At 38.1% G+C, this 16349-nt stretch overlaps 1 long non-coding RNA gene across 1 annotated transcript in view; it reads left to right on the top strand.

Moving 5' to 3' along the window:
- LOC140612692 (uncharacterized) overlaps positions 1 to 7331 on the top strand; it is a 94897-nt gene extending 87566 nt beyond the window's left edge. The window contains exon 3 of the long non-coding RNA XR_012013855.1: positions 6692 to 7331. This is a non-coding gene — a long non-coding RNA (uncharacterized lncRNA). The remainder of the gene's footprint in view (positions 1 to 6691) is intronic.
- Positions 7332 to 16349: the final 9018 nt, after the last annotated feature.

The raw sequence follows: 16349 nt of genomic DNA, 5'->3' as shown, positions 1-16349 counted from the left end.
GAATGGGTGTTGACTATAGATAAAATAGCCGTGTCAGTGTATACTGGGTGATTATCAATCTGATACTTCTCTATAAGGTCTAGCATTAACCTTTGTATTTAGTAAGCACTCAGTTAATATTTATTGAATTGAATTTGCACTATATTAACCTAGTCATTCAAAAATGGTAGTAAGTAGGGGAAAGAGTTGAATTGATGATGACCAATTTGAGGATTGGTAAAAGAATCATTCTGATTTTTTCCCCATGAAGATTTTTCAGTTCTTGCGGATCAGCTTGGATATACGTCTGACTTAAATTTGATCTTTCATTACTCTTCTTTGAGTAAAAGAATTTTAGATACTTTAATTAATAAACTTATTTTTATTGACTGATTACTAAAATCCATTCACATCTTGGTTCATTCCAAAAGGATATAAAATGACTGTATCTTGATTCCTAGTTTACAAGGAGCTTAGTCAGGATTCTTGGGGTGATACTTAAAAAATGAACAGACAAGTCCAAAATCAGACAACTAACAGACTCAAGACCCATATCTAAATCCTATGATTTCAAGTGCAGTGCTATGCTCTCTCTGCACCATGCAGCCTCTTGGCTGCCTACTTGAAGGCAATGCCCATCTTTATTTTGGGCAGACTCAAGTCTTAATGACAACTAATTCTCTTAGTTCTGCATCCATCTGCCTAAGCTCCAAACTTCAGCAGCTAGGGTTGCACCTGCATATATGCATACTTAATAAGTCAGTACATGTGATTATGAGGCCTCTTGTCAGTCTTTTTACATTACCAGCACTCTCTGATTCCTAGAAGAGGCTGGAATTTCTCTGATCCTTTTCCTCTCTTAGGCCTTTGGTGACCATTACCAATGGCTGTGCTCACCATCACAGATGTTAGTTTCCTCAACACATACCAGTTGACACATACCTTCAGCCCAACTTAATGATTTAGTGTGGTTATATTGGACTCATCAGAAAAGTGAAAGCCATCCTAATTTCAGTTGTGATGAAACATATATACTTTGCTCTTCTACATCTGTTTTTAAATCAAGTAAAAACTTTAATAATTATGTTCAGCAGAGGCATCTGGAAGATGTGTTGATACTTGTTGGCAGCAGACACCAGATGGGTTATTCAATCTGGAACAGATGGTAAATTGATATTAAATAATGATAAGCCTGGACTTTTCTACCATTCATGATTCTCATTTTCTATTGAGAAGTTTACCATTTTGGTTTAACTCAGTTTTCTAAATTCCTCTTTCTAAACCATATGGTTTTAGGAGGAAAAGAGAAGAAATTTTCTCTTTAATCAGAGAATATCTCACACCCTCAAGTTACCCTGGGATTGAAAAATGAACTCTAATGTGCTCATATTATGGTAAAGCTAAGAGGTTCATCATTTTTTTATGGCCACAGATCTAGGATTTTTCTATCCCTACTCTATTAATGTTACCCTCTTCTTTCCCCTTGTATCTCCCCTTGTTCTGTACTGTCAACTAAATTCCTTGGGGGAACTCTTTGCAAAGGAAAACTGCCAAAAGATAATAAAAGCTGCATAAATTTCCAATATCCAAATGTAACTCTCTCCAAAGGGAGGGGTGAAGTAAACAAGTGAGAGTTAAGTCCTGAATGGGACCTCTACCACTTCTGAAATTGAAATCTTCAGCTACATGTGTAGACTAAGGAAATTGAGAGAAGAAAGAGTGTTCTGGTTCTGTGGATCTTTTGCCTCATATTAAGAGAAATGGTCACAGGGTCACTGAGAATAGGTCATGGGTCCACTTAGTGTCATGGATGATAGATTGAGAGCCAAATTGGTAACATACATGGACAGCACAAGCACTGTCACAGTAATGCTGTCCATGTTGACCAGTCAAATCTTCAACCCCTCTTCCTTTGGAGATGGGGAAGCTTCTAGGAAGGAGTAGAATTCATGTAGAGAGAAAAGATGGTAACTGCCCACATGGAGTAATATCCTAGGGTTCTAGACAGCTACTACCATATCTATAATTCTTACTTAACTCCCTAATGCCTAGAATTCTACTAACATAATCTGTTCAGCATTTTATAGCTAATAAAATATAATTTAAAAATGATCAAAGCTGATTTGGTGGCTTGAAGAAGAGAATAAGGAGAAAACAGGTACCAAAAGTCGGAGTTCAGGGAGAGTGATGGAGAAGACACATCCAAATCTAAACAGTTCAAAACTAGGATCATTGAAAAAGATCATGTTTTAGTTTGGGCTGGCCTTAGAAGTCAGAAAAGGTGGAGCAGAATCTCCTTAGTAATTATCTTACTAGCTGTTTAACTTCATTGACAACCCAAAGTAGAATAGAGGTAATAGCGAACTCGTTTCACAGAGGCAGGGAGTGAGCTCAGAAAGAGTGTGTTTTCTCTCAGTTCCACCTCGGTCTACTTTTCTGTATTTAAAATAGACCACAGAGGACTGATGAAGCATCCTCATTTATGAACTATCCATCTTACCAATCACTGGGGATAACCAAAGAGTATACTATGACTAAAAGATATCCTTTTGATCTCCTGCCTTTTCTTATATTTTTTTCCTCTCATTTTACCTAGAGACAGCTGCAGAAGTTAGATGGATGGTTCCTAGGACCACTGCAAAGCACTCTAGACTTTTAGAGAAGTCTAAAATGAATAATATTTATGAAATTAAACAAAAAATACAGACTAGATCAAGTCATAGGTATAAAAAGCCATTACAAAGATAAACAGCATCTCCAAAGATAGGAGAGAGATAACTAAAGATGCCATCATGTCTTCTGGTCAAAGTCAAGGAAGGATGGGAACTGACTGTCAGTGGGATCATTTTTAAATAAGGCTTGCAATGGTGATGTACAGTCAGAGACTTCTGTACAGACCCAGAAGTACAGTCTCAGGAAGGGAGGAGCACTCCTTTTCAATGCAAGAGTAACCCATGCTCCTGAGAAAGAGGTAGCCAGCTCTCTGAATTCCCAGCTCAAGGAACAGTTGTCATGTGCTATTGCAGACTCCTGAGAATACACTCCAGACAGAGATACATAGGTAGGATTTGGGTTCAAATCCCCAAATTGTAAGGTAGGATTTGGGTTCAAAATCCCATGTGCAATTGTCTTCCTTAATGAGTAGAACCAAATCATGCAGGGGCCTAGATAAACAGGATTTTTCAAATTGTGCTCCAGAATTTTGTACAGTTAATCTCACGGGCTGCCTTAGGAGTGTAAGAAAGTTGAGCAAGCAGAGCCTCCCCCTTTACCTCATTAAATTCCCATCGGAGTAGCTCACTTTCATCTGTATATTACTCTGGAGTTCTATGTAGAATCTCCTGGGGACAGATTCTGCTACTAAAAAAATGTAAAAAAACTCACTGACATTGATAACTCTAACTACATTGTGCCCCTTGGATTCTTCCCTAGGGCTCGACCTTGGTCCCCAGGTGGCCTCCAGTGCAAGTCCCTTGGTATCTTATAGCTATGACATAGACCTCTTAGAGATTGCCTAGGGAAGGAAAAGCACAAGGCCATAAAATCTCAGAAATTCAGAAATACCCAATCAAAAAGTAGGCATATTGTGCAGAAGGCAGGGGTGTTTTACTTCTTGACACTTTCCAGTAAAGACCAACCTATAGATCACCACCAAGAATGGACCCCTTCCTCCAGTGGAGCATTAGAAAGTACATGAGGCTGCTTTTGGCTGTTATAATATTGTGGAGTATCATTTTAATCCTTAGTAGGGGCCACGGATGCTAAGTTTCTGTAATATGTGGGACAGTTCTATATAATGAAGTTGTACCTTCCCATCAGAATGCCAGTACCCGTGACATACTCCCCAACATAGCAAAATCACAGGAAATGCCTAGAATTCTTCCAAGAGGTTAGAGATTATAGATATTTGTCTCTTATATAAGTGGGTATATCGTACTGTCAACACATAAGAACATTATACATACAATTGAATCACCATTTTCTAATTCCATATTTTCTGATTATTATTTGGAAACCCATATGGATCTGCTGATGACTGTTCCATTCCCCACATCAGTTATTGACTCACTGTGAATTAATACATTAGCCATCCGGTTCTTCAGTATTGATATATCATGGACTTGGGTTAATGTGCATTGGTCCATGAGACAGATCTATTCTCAGACACAAAGGACTCCTACATGACAGATAACCCACAAGGCTTAAGGCCTACTGGTCTCTCCTTACAACATCCCTGCCTCAACATGAACTTCCTTTCAAACTATAGCATAAACATTTCTCTTGAAGAAAGTACTTAGACAAAAGCAGATTCAAAATTTAATTCTGGGGATCCCTGGGTGGTTCAGTGGTTTTAGTGACTGCCTTTAGCCCAGGGCATGGTCCTGGGGTCCCAGGATCGAGTCCCACATTGGGCTCCCTGCATGAGCCTGCTTCTGCCTCTGCTATATCTCTGCCTCTTTTTCTCTCTCTCTGTGTCTCTCATAAATAAATAAATAAATAAATAAATAAATAAATAAATAAATAAATAAATAAATAAATAAATAAAATCTTAAAAAAAAAAAAAGGATGGCATCAGAACACAGCACTGACCACATAATATTAAACAAAGGGTTGAGATGTAGGACGTTATATGTTAGGAACAAAAATGCAAATGCTTTTATATAAGATTTTTCTCTAGCATTCCATTAAGCATTAATAAGCTTCTCTCTCTTTTTTTTGCTTTTATGTAACTTATGAGGATTTTATACAATATGACTAACTCATAAAATTTTAATAAAATCGGCCACATGGCTAAAAATATCACCCTTTACTGTAATTATAAAGGCAACTTTCTGATTCAGAGTTGAACCAAGTAGAATTAGAAAAAAATAGCCTCTTCAAGAAAAGTTATTTGTTTACTAATTTAGTGTGTTATGTGAAGGATTGCCCTTAATTCAATAGTCTAACCCAGGGTTGAAGTGAATGTAAAAGACTTGGAAGATTTTAGTCCTCTTTCCTGGGAATTTGGTATTCTGTGGCAAATAAAACTTAGATATTTCTTCTTGAATGGTAAGAAGTCATTACCAGCATTTAATGTTATCCAGAATAAAAAAAAAAGTCAAAGAAGTGAGTATTTGCAAAATTTATACTGATGAACCATATTTCTCCCATTTTCTTATTTTTGTTACATCCTACCATATATTTCCAATGTGAAAAAAAATGCAAGACCTAAAAATAACAACTTAATAATAACTGACATTTTTTAAATGTTGGATGTGAACATGGCACACTTGCCAAATGCTTTACAGATTGCAGAGTGCCCAGTGAGATGTAATAGTTCTTTTAATCCAGAGAAGCCTGCAGAAGAGTATTTCCAGATGGAAGTAGCAGATTCCTTAGAGTAGATCTTTCTTGGGGAAGGTTCCATTTCCCAGACTTTTGAAGTTATGCAAATGTTTGGGGAGCAAATAGTAACTTTTTTTTTTTTTTTTTTTTTTTTTTTTTGGAGGAAGGATGCAACAAAACCTTCTGTGACCTGACAAAGGCATTTCCTCCAACCCTGGCACTAGGAAAAATTTAGTAAATTTACTTAGAGAATAATGTTCCTTTGGGGAGAAATAAGCACAGGACCCCAAACTACTTTTGAGGTTTAACTCTACATAAACTTCTACAGTGAATGGAAATGGCACAAACTGAGATTTTTCAGGTACGAAAAGACACCAAGGATCCCCAAAGAGCAGTTTGGTTTGAAAGAAGGGGGCATGGAATGGCAACCTGGGTTCAATATCAGACAGGGCCACCTTTGTACAGACGTGACCTCAGAAGACCTTGATCGTGCTTAGTCATTGAATTCAGAAACCTCCTGGAAAACCCCTTTAGTTGATATGGCACATGCTCAGCTCTCCAAAGCCATCTGTATGGATTGAGTAAGGGAATGAGAGGTTTTGAGAGGATAATTACAAACACTTGTCCTGCCTTTGCAAATATTGATCTAGGTTTCAACAGAGACTTGTAGGCACAATTTCTATTCTGCTTTTAAGCTAGATTGAAGTAGATCTGAGGGTGACTTAAGAGTAACCTGGGTTCAGTTTTACTGAGGTCAAGCCCCTCTTCTTCCATGAATAAAGAAACTCATAATGGTACCAGTGTTGCCATTTACACATGTCCAGAATGGGTAGCACATAACCACACAGAATAACGTCTTCATTGATCACTGAGGAAATGGTTCTGTTGATGGTGCAGATTGTATATAATTCACTACATTTCCAAAATTATATAATATTTTACATGCACACACACCTCACAGAAATTTACAATAAGAAAAGGAGTAACAATTACTTCTTGGTCTTCTGGATGCACTGTGTGTTAGGTCACCATGATCACCTGTGAGTCATGGCTGGTAGTGGACCTAAGACGAAGATTCAGTTTGCACGCCTCCCTTCTCCCTTCCTGTTCTTCCAAGCCCTGGTCCTCTTCCTCAAGCTTATCAATAACAGCAGTGTCTAGGGAATGTGGACCCTGCTATCTGCTGACAGTTTGTGCTATCACTTAGATAATAGGCCCCAATAGCCTGTTGGGGATCCCCTCCTCTCTTCACACAGCCAGGCTTTGAGGTGGCATTTCTGTCACATGGAGACAGAGGCAATTAAACTGACAGTGGCTTATTAGTGCCACTTAGTTCAGGAACAATGAATTTGAGGCCCTGACTAAGAGAGAATCTTCTTTCTTTGAGATGGACTTGATGACTTCCAGACGTCATGTCTATGTCACTTCAGACAGTAGTGAAGAAGAAAATGCAGCTGCAGATCAGACTTTGGAAGATATGACATCTGAACATGCATGCTCTGGCGCTTTAGACATCCACGAGACGGAGCTGAGTCCGAACAGAGCCTACCACTGGTGAGGGCCTGATAAGTATCACCAAATGATTATTAACTCCCCCTGCAATGGCTTTTCATTGCTCTTGGGACAAAGCTCAAAATACCTAACATGATCTATTACGCTCTGTCTTATCTAGGCCCATTTACCCTCTGGCCCTCTCTCTTCCCATCCTCCCACCTGCTATACATAGAGACCATTCCTGAGCAAAACATGCCTTTCATGTATTTTTTAAAAATTTGCATTTGTTTTGAAATTAGCCTATAAAATACCACCATTGGATGTAGATCTAAAGAGAAAGAAAATGTGTTGGATATATTTTCCAGTGAAATATTATCCTTGTTTTATTTAAATAAAATGTTCTTCATTTTGCTTTATAGTATATTGCCCGTAATTAAAAATTTGTATTATAGCTTCAATATTACGGTTGGCTTTGTTTTTTTTAAGATATGTTTGCAATAAACTGAAGAACTGTAATGCCCTTTTGTGGAAGAATTTAGAAGTAATAGAATGATTAAAAATATTAAACAGGTTAATACCAAAAAAAAAAAAAACAAAACAGGCCACTATTCAAAAGATTCAAATACTGAGTAAATCTTAACCAAAATTTTAGCAGAGAGGTGTGTTCATATGCATGTGTCCTTGTGCATGTCTAAATTGACAAATTGACATGCTGATCCAAAATGTGTATGAAATGTAAATGACCAGAAATAGCAAGTCGGAGTCAGTCTTGAAAAAGAACAAAGCTGGAGGAGGCGTTGTACCCCCATCAGGACATATTATAAAGTGATAGCAACAGCGTTGCACCGGCATAATCATATACAAATAGGCTAATGGAACAGAAATAAGGAGTCTAGAAAGAGACACACATATATATGGATACAAATGATTACAAAAATCATGCTCCAGGGCAGTGGAGGAAAGCAACACAAGTGTTGCTAAATTAGTTGCATATGGAGAAAATGAACCTGAATCCATACCTCAAACTATACACTTAGAGTTTATACAACAAACCATACAAAAACCAATTCCATAGGAATTGTAGATCTAAATCTGAAGTGAAAAACAATAAAAACTTTTAGAGGAAAACATGGGAGATGATTTGAGGGTAAACAAAAATTCCTTCAATAGGACACAAAAAAGTACCAGATACTAAAAACCAAAACCAAAACCAAAACACTTCTGCTTATCAAACAACACCATTAAGCTAGTGAAAAGGCAAGCCGCTCAGCAGGAAATATTTGCAATACAAATAAATGCCTGACAAAAGAGTCATAGAATATATGACTTCTGTAGTTCAATAAGAGATACACAAAACAATAGAGAAATGAGTACGAGATTCAAACCCCTTAAAAAGAGAATACGGAAATGTATGAAAAGGTACTCAATAGTCACCAGAGAGGGGCAGCCTGGGTGGCTCAGCAGGTTAGCACCGCCTTCAGCCCAGGGCCTGATCCTGGAGACCCGGGATTGAGTCCCATGTTAGGTTCCCTGCGTGGAGCCTGCTTCTGTTTTTTTTTTTTTTTTTTTTTTTTTTTTTTTTTTTTAATTTTTTATTTATTTATGATAGTCACACAGAGAGAGAGAGAGAGAGGCAGAGACACAAGCAGAGGGAGAAGCAGGCTCCATGCACCGGGAGCCTGATGTGGGATTCGATTCCGGGTCTCCAGGATCGCGCCCTGGACCAAAGGCAGGTGCCAAACCGCTGCGCCACCCAGGGATCCCTGGAGCCTGCTTCTCCCTCTGCCTGTGTCTCTGCTTCTCTCTCTCTCTCTCTCTCTCTCTCTCTGTGTCTCTCGTGAATAAATATGTTTAAAAAAATAGTCATCAGAGATATGCAAATTAAAATTTTATTTTTTATTTTTATTTTTTTTTTCAAATTAAAATTTTAATGTGATTTCTCTACACACTCACAAGAATGGCTAAAATCAAAAAGAGTGATAATACCAAGTCCTGGTGAGAATGTTGCACAAATTGAATTTTTATGTATTGTAGGTGAGAATATAGATAGAAACAACCAGGTTAGGAATTGCTCAGTAATATTTATTTAAATATTTGGATTTAAACTGATTATATGCAAGACCTGTGACATTGTAATTGCAGTCCTAGGTATATATACACAGCAGGAATACATATGTAGGAAATGTGCATAAGAATATTCACAGCTGTACCGTGTAATAATCACAAATTGAAAATGACCCAAAATGTCTATCAACAGGAATATGGATAAATAAATTGTTATAATCATACAATTGAACAAGATACACAACACATATGAATAAATTACAATTACATAAAACAAAGAGAATGAACCTCATGGTGTTGGGAGAAAGAGGCTAGACATAGAATAGTACATACCACACAGTGCAATCTCTTATAAAAAGTTCTAAAACAGGCAAAACTAATGTATTAGAACTGAGGCCATGTAGTACCTCCTGAGGGGCTAGGAACTCAAGTAGGCACAGGGCTGTCTGGGAGGATCGAATATTCTGGGCCTTGATCTGCTGTTGGTTACACAGGTGTATCCAGTTTATTAAAAAAAAAAAAAAATTCACCAAGCGAAACATTTGATTTGTGCACTTTTCTTTATGTATGTAATGCTTGAATAAAATAATTCACTTTTTAAAAATGAAGTTTAGGAAGGAAAGTTCAAAGCTGCTATCTATTCTTGTGTGAGGGAGGCCCCTACTCTTCTAAATTGCAGCCAAGGGAAGCTGCAGGGAGCCCTATTTAAAAGAAAGAAAGAGGGCAGCCAGGGTGGCTCAGCGGTTTAGCACAGTCTTCAGCCCAGGACATGATACTGGAGACCCGGGATCGAGTCCCACGTCAGGCTCCCTCCATGAAGCCTGCTTCTCCCTCTGCCTGTGTCTCTGCCTCTCTCTCTCTCTCTCTCTCTCTCTCTCTCTCTGCGTCTCTCATGAATAAATGAATGAAATCTTAAAAAAAAAAAAAAATAGAAGTTCAGGGATCCCTGGGTGGCTCAGCAGTTAAGCGTCTGCCTTTGGCTCAGGGTGTGATCTTGGAGTCCCAAGATCGAGCTTGGAGTCCCCACATCCAGCTCCCTTCATGGAGCCTGCTTCTCCCTCTGCCTATGTCTCTCTCTCTCTCTCTCTCTCTCTGTCTCTCATGAATAAATAAATAAAATCTTAAAAAAAAAAAAGAAAGAAAGAGAAAAAAGAGATCCCTGGAGAGTAATAATTGTTAAGATTGGATAATGGGTACATGTGATTTCATTATATGATTCTAATTTTGTATGTATTTTAAATTTTCCATAGTAAGTACATTTTTCCCAAAAATCTATATAGGAATATAAATCCTGATTTGCATCCAAATCAAATCGGCAACCACTGCAGTCTCTTCATCTTCTATTACATTAGTTAACCCCCTACGGAAACATTGTCACCAAAGCTTTTTACTTATGCAGGAAAGCTCTCCTCCTGGTCACTTGATTCTGGAGAGTTCCCTCTTGTGTATTCTGTTTTTCTCTCCTTGGAAATAAAGATGTTCGCTATTTTCCCCTGTCAAGATACCCACCAGCCAATGATGTTCTTTTCCATCCTCGTGTCACTACCTAATGAAAGACTGAATGACGAATATAAACTTCAGTCGAGAGCATGTAGAGAAGTAGATAACTAAAGAATATGAGCCGAGAAGAGGAGACTAGATGTCTGGCTAATGAGAGGCCCTAAGCCAAATCAACCGAAAAGGAAATGATTAATTATGGGAGTGTAGCAGTAGAGATGCCCCCAAGCAGTTCAGTGAAGTGAAATGACGTAGGTTAGAGAACAAGATAACAGGCTGATTGATTCTGGAACGGGAAAGATATATTTTTAAACATGTATGTCACATACAGATGGCCCTCGTTTTACATATATATATAATTTACATATATTATATATATATACATATAATGCTTTAAAAGGCCAATAAAGTTATAGATAAAAGCTACAGACTATTTTATTTTCTATACACCAAAATATTCTTCCTAAATCAGGGGGTAGAAACAGAGCTTTACAAAAACTGATTTATTTTTAAAAACCTGGGAGAAAATAGTCACCAATCAAGAAGTCACACACCCCTATATGTAAAAATATCTCTGAGTTAGTTTTACTTTGTAATTACTATTTTTGTATACCTTTCTATACCATTTTTATACCATTTTTATTTATCTTCAGGGTTGAACTTTAATTTTTCTCCTCTTCAGCCTGGAGGAAGTGCTGTGCCCTTCCAGGTATGAAATAAAGGGAAGTTTTCCTTTGTCTTGCAATATAATTCTACTCCCCATCTTGCCTCTTCACCAGAAAGAGAATAAGAGAAAGTGGGCTTAATGTCCTCACTAGCTAAATCACAACTCTCCAGTTGGAGGCTAGGTAGGCAGCAAAAAATAAACCTTCAAATGTAGCCCAGTCCCTTGGAAATTCTAAACCAGTGTGTATCCCCACCAACCCCAAGCAAGCCTCATGCTGCCCCAAAACCCCAGCCACTGGGTTTGAAATATGGCAGGGTGGAGGCTTAATATTATACAGGAATTAGCAAAGTGTCCTTGTTTCTTTGTAATGAGGAAATTCCTTGAAGTTATTAACCAAGAAAAACCTCAAAATATAAAACATGCCTCCGCCTCCTATTTCACTGGTGTCTAGACTTCTAATCACTGGTGCATAGAGTTACAGGACAGCTCAGGATTGGGGCAGTCCAAGAACAGCAAGCCAAGCAACAAGGCTGAACCATTGCCAAGAGAATAAGAAAGGAGCCTCAGGGTCTCTTCAAGGATACTGGGTTCCCTTGTGGCAGTACAATACAAAAGTAATGGTGACTTGTGCTGGGCAGTTTTCAGCATATATTGAGGACTCATCCATATCCATACTTGGAAAATATCCTGAACTTAAAAAATACAAGTAATCAATTACACGAGTTGGGGTTGAGATTTTATCTTTTTCTGAAAATAGGAACACTCCTAATATAAAAACATAGTGGCAAGGAGAGCTTGGAATGGCAAGAACAGAATCAAACCGGAAATAGTCCTCTTAACCACACCTGCTAAACCTTTTTGGCCACTTCTTTAGTGTGGAAGAATTGGGTGAAATTAGTGTGAAAATGAACATCAGCTCCTTTATGATATTTTGCTTTTCTGTATATAAGTACTTTAACTGCATAATAGCATGTTCACAAATAGTTTCAATCCACGATGAGTTCTCACACTTTCTGAGCTACTTGGTTTTAGTGCTGTAGGGAGAATACTTGTCTATAATTGGCAGCAACAACAGGATCTAGATGTAGCTGCTTCCAGAACTGATGTCATCAACAACCTAGATTCTTTCCACCTTGTGCTCCCATCCTCAGCATTATCAATTTTCATCTTCAAGCTTGTCCCCTTAGGGTCACAGGATGGTGATCTCAGTTTCAAGCATCACTTCTGTATGCGATTATATCCCAAAATAGGATGGCCAATTTCTCCTCGGGTGTCTCTTTTTCTTAGAAATTTTTCTAAGAGTTTTTTAAGATCCTGCCATATGTTATTGGTTAGAACAAAGGCATATGCCTAAAGTGTCAAACTAATCACTCTTGAGGAGAATGGGATTACAGTCCTGGTCTAGACTAATCATGACTTGTCCCTTGGGGCTGGGCCACCTTTCTTATGTGCCAGGCCTCTTAATATCTAAATAAAACTAGGGCTCTATTAACATAAGCAAAGGGAGGATCAGTTGTTGGAATGGCCACAAATGCCTTCTACCTCAATTCATAAATTTCTATAATAAGAAACCTACCAGGTATTATTACAGGTTGATATTGGGACTAGGTATATAAACATTGTCTATAGTAATGACAGTCCTGTTTCCCATGGTGTGGCAACCAATACATCGGCACAATGTAAGCAAATCTTTTCTGAGTAGCCATCATGTTCTTGTTATGATAAGGTACAATGATGAAGTCAGTCAACCCTCAAGGAATTTGCAATCTACAGAGTCTGAAGGTATAGTAAAGATTTTTGTCAGCAAAAAAACCAGTAAGATGAGGCAGATTTTTAAACAAATGTATAAAATAGAATTCACTAGGATGAGAAAGCTTATAGTCTAGGCAGGAGGTGGGATCAATACTAGCAAATCAATTAGAGAATAATTAGGTAAAGCAGAAATAGTAGATTAGGTTGCTTTGGACTGCTACACTGATGGTACATTTAACTTATTTGAAGAGCCTTTGGAAGTTTTTGAGTATAGTCATGACATGACTAGATGCCTCTGTTGAAAAACATGACAGGGACAAGGAAAAAAACAAACAAACCTGTGTCTAGCAGAACCACTGTAGTAAGTATTAAACGTATAATTTATGAAGCACTATAACCTAAATTTGGGTTGTGATAGTGGTTATAGTACAGCATGTTGGCCTTTTGGCTAAGATCAAACGTGGTAGTGGTTATAGAAATAAGAAGATGGAAGAGAAATAGATTTTTTTTTAATTTTTTTTTAATTTATTTATGATAGTCACAGAGAGAGAGAGAGAGAGAGAGGCAGAGACACAGGCAGAGGGAGAAGCAGGCTCCATGCACTGGGAGCCTGATGTGGGATTCGATCCCGGGTCTCCAGGATCGCGCCCTGGGCCAAAGGCAGGCGCCAAACTGCTGCGCCACCCAGGGATCCCGAGAAATAGATTTTAAAGGAACAACAGAGTTTCTGCAAAAGACAGAAATCAAGATGAATTCAATAACTAGAGCCCAGATGAGAAGAAGTACCTTTTAAAAGTCCTCCCAGAGAAGCAGTGGTCCTGACCTGACCCCATGAGGTCGTAGGCAGCATGGAATGGTGTAGAAGGAGCTTCAGAGTGTGGTACCAAGTGTAAACAAAAGAAACTTAACAAAGTCATAACTAAAATAAAGTCAGGTAAAATACCTAACTGAACTGTCAGCCTGAAAATTTAGGCAGAGAGGCTAGATCCAGATAAAAGCCACAAGACAGACCCCAGGGTTATCAGACAGGGAAAGAAGTCACTGACTGTAAAGGCCTGGGGCAGATGTACAATACAAAACCATACAGTAAAAATCAAACTTACGTATGTCAGTAACATAGTAAACTCACAGGGACTACTTAAATACTAGAACTATAAGATTTTTAAAAAATCTTATCTGTGAACAGTTAACCAGAGAGGTGCCTACAAGATAGGTATGGCAAGGCATAGACCAATCAAAAGAACACATGTGCAAAAAATTAAAAATAGAACTACCGTATGATCCAGCAATTTTACTTTTGGATACATATGTTAAAGAAATGAAATCAGTATTGCAAAGAGACAGCTGGACCCCCTTATTCACTGCAGTATTTTTCGCAATAGCCAAGACTTGGAAACAACCTAAGTGCCCAATGACAGATGAATGGATAAAGAAAATGCATTATTCATACACAATGGAATATTATTCAGCCATTAAAAAAGAGGAAACGGCCATTTGTGACTACATGGATGGATCATGAGGGCATTATGCTAAGTGAAGTCAGTCAGAAAAAGACAAATACTATATGATCTCATGTGAAAGCTAAAAAAACAGAACTCATAAAAGCAGACTAGATTGGTGGTTGCCAGGCACCATGGGGTGGGGGAAATGAGATGTTAGTCAAAGGGGACAAACTTCCAGCTATAAGACGAATAAGTCCTGGGCTGTAATAGCTGCATGGTGACTACATTAACAATACTGTGTGTCTACTTGAAAGTTGCTAAGAGAGTAGATCTTACATTTTCTCATCATACACACACACACAAATGGTAACTATTTGAGGTGGTGATGGATATGTTAACTAACCTTATTGCAATCATTTTGCAGTATATGTGTATCACATCATCACGTTGTACACCTTAAACTTACACAATGTTATATGTCAGTTATAGCTCAATAAAGCTGGGGAAAGAAAAAAAAAGAACACTTTGTAACAACATCAATATCTGACAAAAAAATTTATTTTAAGGCACAAAAGCATTACTAGGAATAAAAACAGTAATCACACAATCGTAATAGGTTTAACTCACCAGAAAGACATAAAAATACAATAGTCATAAAAATGCAAAAATGTGCCAGAATTAAATTTGCTTTCTATATATGTTAAATGAATGCCAATTTTTTTTATATGTGTGAGGTATAAAGTTCAACAAAGCAATGAACTGGCCCCTGTATTCACCACCTGGTTTAAATAATAATGAAAAAGAAATGAACAAATCCACCATCAGGGTAGGAAAGGTTAATACACTCAGTAAATTTTTAAGACAGGACCAGTAAGGGCTTAGAAGATGTGGAAAAACACAATTAGCAAGATTGATCTAATAATCCTACCATGTATATTTAACCCTTTCCCACAGTTCCCATAGCACAAATCCTGGTCTTCAAATTCTGGACTTTGCCCCTGCCCCAATCAAGAAAACAGCACATAGTTGTACATTCTTGCCTTGGTCCACATTGAGGACCAGCCTCCAAAGGGATGGACTATCTTGACGTGTATTGTCATTTATTTTTCTCTTTGTATTATTTGGACTAGGTTATAAACTGATTGATGTCAGAAATATGGTTCCAAATTTAGCAGGATCTCAGCCCAGGACTGAGTTTGCAGCAGTTATTTCTTTACTTTGTTCTAATTCAAGAAACATAATTTTAAGAAGTTCTTTCAGTTTAAATCCCTTTATTTTAAGATTAATAAATTTCTTTCCTTTTGCTATCTGCATACTTTATAATATAGATGCAGCATAATTCTTCATTCTTCCTTGAGTTGTTTTCAGTTTTTCTGCCACCCAACATGCTGGCGCTTTTTATTTCTGCAGCGTAAGGGGGACTTAGGGGCTTTTTTTTTTTTTTTTTACTTTAGAAATTAGTTTTTCATTGTCTTAACTAAAGGGTTATTGTACTTCCCACGAGTAACACAACTGAACAGCCTGCCCTCTGTCTTTGGGGTACTCTTGTACATTTTAACGTTTGTCAATCGTTAAAAATGTGGAACCTGGTATGTCTTTGTTGCTTTCGTTCACATTTCCATAGTCAAGAGGGCTGCTGAGCCTTTCCATATGTTAACTGTAATGTATATGTCCTTGTCTGTGAGTTATATATATTCTTTGCCCATTTTCCTATTTCTTGTCTGCAAAATACTTCTCTCCAACATACTCCTCTAGGTGAGGCAGAAGCGGAGGGGTGGCCAGCGCCTACCCCTTTGGGCCTGTGTTGTTAGAGCTCTGCCTCCAACCTCCCTTTCCCTTTGGCCCTGAAGACATGGATGGGTCCATCCATCTGAGAAGTTGAATGCTCCTATTAAAAAAAAAAAAAAAAGAAGAAGAAGAAGAAGAAGAAATAAAGAAAAAAAGAAAGGAGGAGAAAAGCACTTCCCTACATCACATAATCCTCTTCGCTCTCCGCGAAGCCTGCTGCTGCTGCACAATTCATGTGGGATTTCTCTTCCAGCAACCAAAGAGCCCGGCATAAAACCCACCCGCAGAGACCCCGCGGTCGGGAGTGCCGATGTTCGGGAACCATCTGCTTCATGTCGTGC

The sequence above is a fragment of the Canis lupus genome, chromosome 2 (genome assembly GCF_048164855.1).
Source record: "Canis lupus baileyi chromosome 2, mCanLup2.hap1, whole genome shotgun sequence".
NCBI classification, from domain to species: Eukaryota; Metazoa; Chordata; class Mammalia; order Carnivora; family Canidae; genus Canis; species Canis lupus.
The sequence above is the reverse complement of the archived record's forward strand: the minus strand, read 5'-3'. Positions and strand labels throughout refer to the sequence as shown.